General features: G+C 37.2%; 1 protein-coding gene across 1 annotated transcript in view; it reads left to right on the top strand.

Moving 5' to 3' along the window:
• Positions 1–570: 570 nt before the first annotated feature.
• C21H1orf159 (chromosome 21 C1orf159 homolog) overlaps positions 571–6,279 on the top strand; it is a 28,886-nt gene continuing 23,177 nt past the window's right edge. Inside the window, exon 1 of the mRNA XM_050909461.1 lies at positions 571–596. The gene's annotated coding sequence lies outside the window, so the exon portion shown is untranslated. The remainder of the gene's footprint in view (positions 597–6,279) is intronic.

Genomic DNA, 6,279 nt, shown 5'->3' with positions numbered 1-6,279 from the left:
CTGTGAGAATAGCTGAAAGAAAATTGCCCTGAGCTTTAATGGAGAGATCCAGAGATATGGTTCTGAGGCTGAGTGTCATGTGCTGCTGTTCTCAAAACCTATGTGAATTACTTTCATAAAAGCAATAAAAAAGGATGCCAGACTCCTTCCTCTTTCTGCAGCTACATGCATGCCTTTTGAAGTATGTTGTGAATTTCCTGGATGTGAGAAAGATATTTACAAAGCTTCAACTGCTTGCTCAGGAACAGAAAACGTAAGCCCCCAGGGACAGCTTAATAAATGGCAGAAACCTCATACTCCATACTCCTGTAAGTAGGAGAGCCATCAAATTACCCAGCTTCAGTGGCTGCAACAGAAGCCTCCTGGCAGGAAATCGCGTTGCGCAAATCTGTTTCCTTGTTGCTTCCTGTGCTGTAATTTTTTTCAGAAACAATCCATCTCTTGAATGCTGTGAAGGAGTGAGGGAACTGAGTTTTTACTGTGTCTTAATTTATTCTTTGCTTGACTTTTCTCTCAGGTCCTTTTGAGAAATCCTAAAGCCAAACTTGTTCTCTCCAAGACGCTCTAGTGCTCTTTCTGCTCACTCTGGAAAATTTGTAAGTATTGAATTGTGAGCTGATTTTTTTCTGTCACTCAGCGATTGAGTCCTCTGTGAACAGAGCACAGATGTGAAAGGCGCTGATAAAGGAGGAATGCATTGAATGGTGACAATGCAAAAGGCAGTGAGAAAATGCAAGAGTTCGCATCAGTTCAGATAAAGAAGTTCTTCAGGGGAGTAGAGCGGATCTTCCTCATAGCTTTTGAAGTTGTGCCACTGATAATTGCTCAGATGTGCCTGGGATGCCTGAGACGCCTGAAACTCCTTTCTTTGGTGCAAAAGGAAAGATGTGTTGCTTCTGTATATGTGACTGTATACTTTATATATTGAAAGGACTGTGATCTTTTATGTTTTTACATATACATACATACATATGTAAAGATATATATAAACCAATATATAAGTATATTTTTATATATATATAAAAAGTAAGTTGCTATCTACTGAATCATTCCTCTAAGTAACTGCTGAGGAGATAAAAATACACACACGGCAGATGTATGTCTGCCTTGTTTAATAGTTGTATTTTCCAATAGCCCAAATGGCCTCATAGCCCAAACTCCCCGAAGAGCAGGGATGTTGATGGTACACTGTGTGCGCTGGTCGTATTTAACAGTACTTCTGGATGCTTTAGATTCAAATGCGAGTGTTGCCGTGTTGTGAATGCATTGTAGAATGTCATGGAGCTACAGAGTTTGTAAAATAAAAGCAGGTGCCCAGTTTATCCTGTTACATGGAGACTGGAAGATGGCTGAACCACATGGAGAGAGAGAGAAATAAATGCAGCGTACCTCTAAGACTCAAACTAGTAAAAGAGGCCCTTCTTGCTGCAGAGCTATTTTTCTTATGGAAACTTTCTTGCATGTCTAGGCTTCTAAATCCAGTTAGGCCTTTAGGAACAGCCATGAAACAAGAGTAATCTACCTAGCTTTCTACAGCCTCTGCTCCAAAGGCTCATCTGTAATCCTGCACTGATAATGGCTAGTGAAATTGTAAATGCAGGTCTTCCATCTTAAGACCACAGTTTATCTTTTAAAAACAGTACTACTCCATAAAGCAGTTCTCCAGTAAAAAAGTCACCAAGAAAAAAAAAAATCCAAACCACCAACAAACCCCAAAAACTCCAGGGGCTGCAGAGATTATGAGACTCTATTTTTAAAATGCAGTAGTAATTCTTCTGATTGCTCAAGAATATTGTGCTCTCAACTTAGCAAGACCCACTGCTGTTCATCTTGCCCAGATACTGCTCATTCATTCACAGACACATTCTAGTTAATTTTACAGCACATGATGCATGCCAGCACGTATTACATTCCACCTATGCAATACACTGATCTCCTCAGACTGCTAACATATACTTTCACTGACATTGATTTTTGTGCTTATCAAGCCAAATGAGAAATCCTACCAAAGCAGAATGCAATTTACTTCTTACTAAAACTTAAATTGAAGTCAATATATCACTGAAAATCTCTTTTCAATGTGATAGTAATTAAAGCTATATATTACTGGAAGCATTAAAACTTTAATACACTTTCACGTGTATTTATATAGCTTATATTTAATCTTTGTACATGCAGCAAGAGCCTCAAGAGTGATTCCCTGCCTCCTTTTTCTCTCTCCCTCCCATTCTTCCTGTGTGAAAGGTATAGATAATGTTTGCAAAGCCATGGAAATTGAACAAGATTTAAACCTTATTAGCTGTAATTCATATAATTATCATATTTGATAAATTTACCTTCAACTAAACATGCAGAAATAAATGTTTCATTAAGAATGATGAATATTTATGGTTTTCCACCTCCTACCTTAGCATGCTTTACAAATATTTGCATATGAAGACACTGTTATGTTTTATAACAAAGAAGGAACACCTAAGGAGAGAAAACCCCCAAATCTATAATATCACTTGTACAATTTGCAGAGTGCAACTTCTAGGACTAGAAAAGTTTAGGTAACAGACATCATAAATTGCCATGAATCTCTTCCATGTCCACATAGGAATAGCTTAAGTGGAAAGCTAGATTCTCCTCACGTAACAAATCAGCGGGGGGGGGGGGGGGGGGGGGGGGTGTGCATGGGGCAGGCGGACTGGGAATTTCTTTAAATACAGTGGAATCTACAGAATTTTCAATCAGTATTACATTCATCTATACAAATTGCTTAGTTCTATAGATTATATCTGTACCTGGATAATTTTTTTCAATACTTTTTTCAGGCAAACATTGTCTTTAATACTTAGGATGGGACAACCTGCTTTGGAGATTATGGTCCTTTGGTTACACATAGGTGTTTAGACTGATTACACTACATAATATTTATGGTCTTAAATTTCTATGCAGAATTATAGTTCCTTACCAAAGAAAATATAAAGGTGCTTACCTGTCATGTTTTGACCTTCAACTATTAGGGGGTTTTATGCATTTAAAAGCTGCATTTTACAGTTGTCATTTACACAGTGTCAAAATTTCAAAATTGTATATCAGCACCTATGTGGTCAAAAAGCACATAGGATCATTGTATCACAATATGGGAGAAAGCTTTTTATAAAATTACTAGAAATATATGCTAACATGTAAGGTTCTATCATAAATCTAGACAAAGCTAACAAATAACATTGTTTCAGGAATGAATGGTCCAAGTGATGATGTAATGACATTCAGGTTCCTCCCAGCCTGATGCTTGCTACCAAGGTCATACACTGGGCAGTATTTTCCAGCGTGATAGCTGTGCTCAGAATGGGGGACAAAGTATGGAATAGCAGTCACAAATGCGAGATAGCAGCTCTTGGGTCTTACTAGCGTGCTGCAGGTATAGGACAAAGGCAAGATAAAGGTGATGAGCAATTCCCAGCATGTCCAACTTCCACATGAAGCCTAAAAGGTTTTTAATTTGCATGCCACAACTGTTGTCAACCTGCAAATGTTGCCTAATGGCAGAACACCTGACGCAAATGAGTAGTTGACTTAGAAGTGCCAAATTTATATATATATGTGCTCCAAAGTGGTAGGATAGCTTTAGAATTGGGGAGGTTGCTAGTCCTCGTATACATGCAAAATAGCAACAGATTAAAGGGGAAAAAAATAAACCACACAAAAAGCAAGCCATAATAATGGCAGCACCTTGCAGAATAAACTTGCTGTGCCTATGGTGCCTAATCTGTGGTTTGCAGATATCTGAGAATGTGTAGATTACTTCTAAGGGATTTACATATCAGTATTTAGCGAAGGAAAAAAAAGGTCTTTTCTCCTGTACAGGAATTCTTCATAAAGGACTCTATACCTCCATTAGAGAAAAAATAGAAAATCAGAAAAGGTTGAAAAGCACCGTACAAAACAGAAGTTTTCAAACTTCTATTCTTTAGTTGTATACTACAATAAAAGTAGTGTAATTACACAGGCAAAGCCATTTAGCTATCTGACAAGTGGTATGTTTACAATAACACATAGCTTTCCACTGGTGTCAATAAAACCACAAGTACAGCAGTAGATTACTAGTGAGAGTGTGGTAGTACTTTTTACAGTAAACATAGTTGTAGAGCTTTGGTTTCCATATTTTGAACAGAAAGAAGGTTTACCATCGACAGGGACAATATTGTATGCTTCTGACCTTAATGTTTTGGGTTTGTTTTTTTTTTTTTAAACAAGAACAATTTCAGTTTTTAAGCAATATTCTTATTAATACTCGATCACATTTTCTTGAACTGCTTTTTGTTCTCATGTGCTTTTATCTTCAGTTCTTGTTGTATTTCTCAGGATAAAACTTGAATTTCAGCTGGTATATCTTAAATACAGACTCACAAAATATTTTAAATGGAAAGGTACTTCTAAGTTTGCACTGTGAAATTAACAGGCAGGAAAGTAATATAGGGTGGTTCTAGCTTGGGGGAAAAAAAGGACTTGAATTCTTCTGTCATAATTTATAGCTACCTTGGACAAGAATAATTTCTTGTTGTTTTTGAATGCCTTTTGTTCATTATCAGACTACATGTAGCCTGTGAATTGCTTATCTCATACCCTACTGTAACCCAGACAGCTATTGTGCCCATCTGTTGTTTTCTTTTGAACTCTGGAAACATCTCCTGTATCATGTATCAAGTCTGTGACTGCTTTTCATCTGTCTTCTACTCTTAAACTTTCAGGATTTACCATAAAAAGCAGTTGTGATTTCATTTTCCTTTCTAGACCACCACCTTAACAGAAAAAAATGTTTAAAGGCAACTTGTAAATAAAGTATAGCTGGTAAGTCAAGTGATGTGCATGTTCATCCTGGTAGTATTAAAAATCCCAGCTTAACAATAATAGGAGAGCAAGTTACTTTGATGGTACTATATTAGTTTCAAACTGTCCATGAAAATTGGTCTGGAATTGCCCCCTCCCCCCCAAAAGTTAGCAAATGGAAGTAAAGGGTGTATTGGGAGCAGAAAATGTTAAGTAAAGGGCTTCTACTTGATGGGAGCATCATGCATGGCAGCAGATAGACCTATTGTTTTAGTTCAAATGGCTAACACTTGAAATATCCTTTGGCTTGACTGAAAGGTGTTTCTTAAGGAGGTCTTTAATCCCCATAAATCATAATAAGAAGTCAGGGAATCCTATTCATATTTCTCAATTAACAGTTAAGCAATCTCAGAATGACAACTGTTAAACTGCCTCAATCTATCCAATTGCACTAGTAATATAGTTCTGAAGGGTTGCTATATGTGTCAGGAATATATCAAGATGTTTCCCCAGTTAACAGAAACATTGCCAGTGGATTAGCAGACCATAAAATTATGTCAATGCTAGTAGTCATTCTCTTGACAAGGCAACTAATGTTTTCACTTCTGTTATGTAGGTCATATCTGCTCAAGAGCAATAACTTTCTGCTTGACTCCCTAGCTGTGTGTCACCCAGGTACTCTTCCAGGAAAAATACAGGATGAGCAAATGTATTTGTGAAAGAAAGTATCATTTACCATCTGGTATGCATTGTTTGAGTCCTATTACAAATTTTACAAATAACTTGTATGTTCTTCTTAAAAACAGAAAGCTTTTGAGCTTTTCCTTAATATTTATGCAAATCTACGAATAGACTTTTATCATTTAAAGCTGATTTGAAAGAGAAAAGGCTTAAGCGTTCCTACTCCTGCTTTCATCAAAAGCAGACCTTTGAAACTGTCAATATGAAGTCAGCAGTGCTTGCTTAGTGAAGAGAAACCCTGGATATTTGAGATGATGTCGTTTAGAGGCACTGTGAGGGCAAGCAGCCTAATAGATAGAACTCCAGAGTAGAAGATTAAAGATCATGACTAATTTGGGGCAATTTGAATAGAGGCAAGTACATATAAGAACTGATGCTTTAATTTACTGGAAGTCTAGTATGTCAGCTCTGGGAAAACTTGTCAGCATTGGTACAGATGGTGTTATGCTCCACATGAGTCAATATTCCAAGCTTTTTCCTTAAGGATATGGTATTCACTGAAAAATGTCATCAGTCAAAGAAATAAGGAATAAAGTATGCTCAGAGGCATCCAGCTTTCTACAATAACCTGTAGTCTCATCCCCATTCCTCAAATCTATCAAAGCATCCTTTCAGACAGCAATATCAGAAGGCAGTTGGTCATTGTCTGTGCCGATGAAAGGAATGAGGTTACCTGCTAGTGTGCCTTAGCAACTTTACAGAACATCTTTCTGTAACAGC

Source organism: Gymnogyps californianus, chromosome 21 (genome assembly GCF_018139145.2).
Source record: "Gymnogyps californianus isolate 813 chromosome 21, ASM1813914v2, whole genome shotgun sequence".
Classification (NCBI taxonomy): Eukaryota; Metazoa; Chordata; class Aves; order Accipitriformes; family Cathartidae; genus Gymnogyps; species Gymnogyps californianus.
This window is presented reverse-complemented; position numbering and strand designations above follow the sequence as displayed.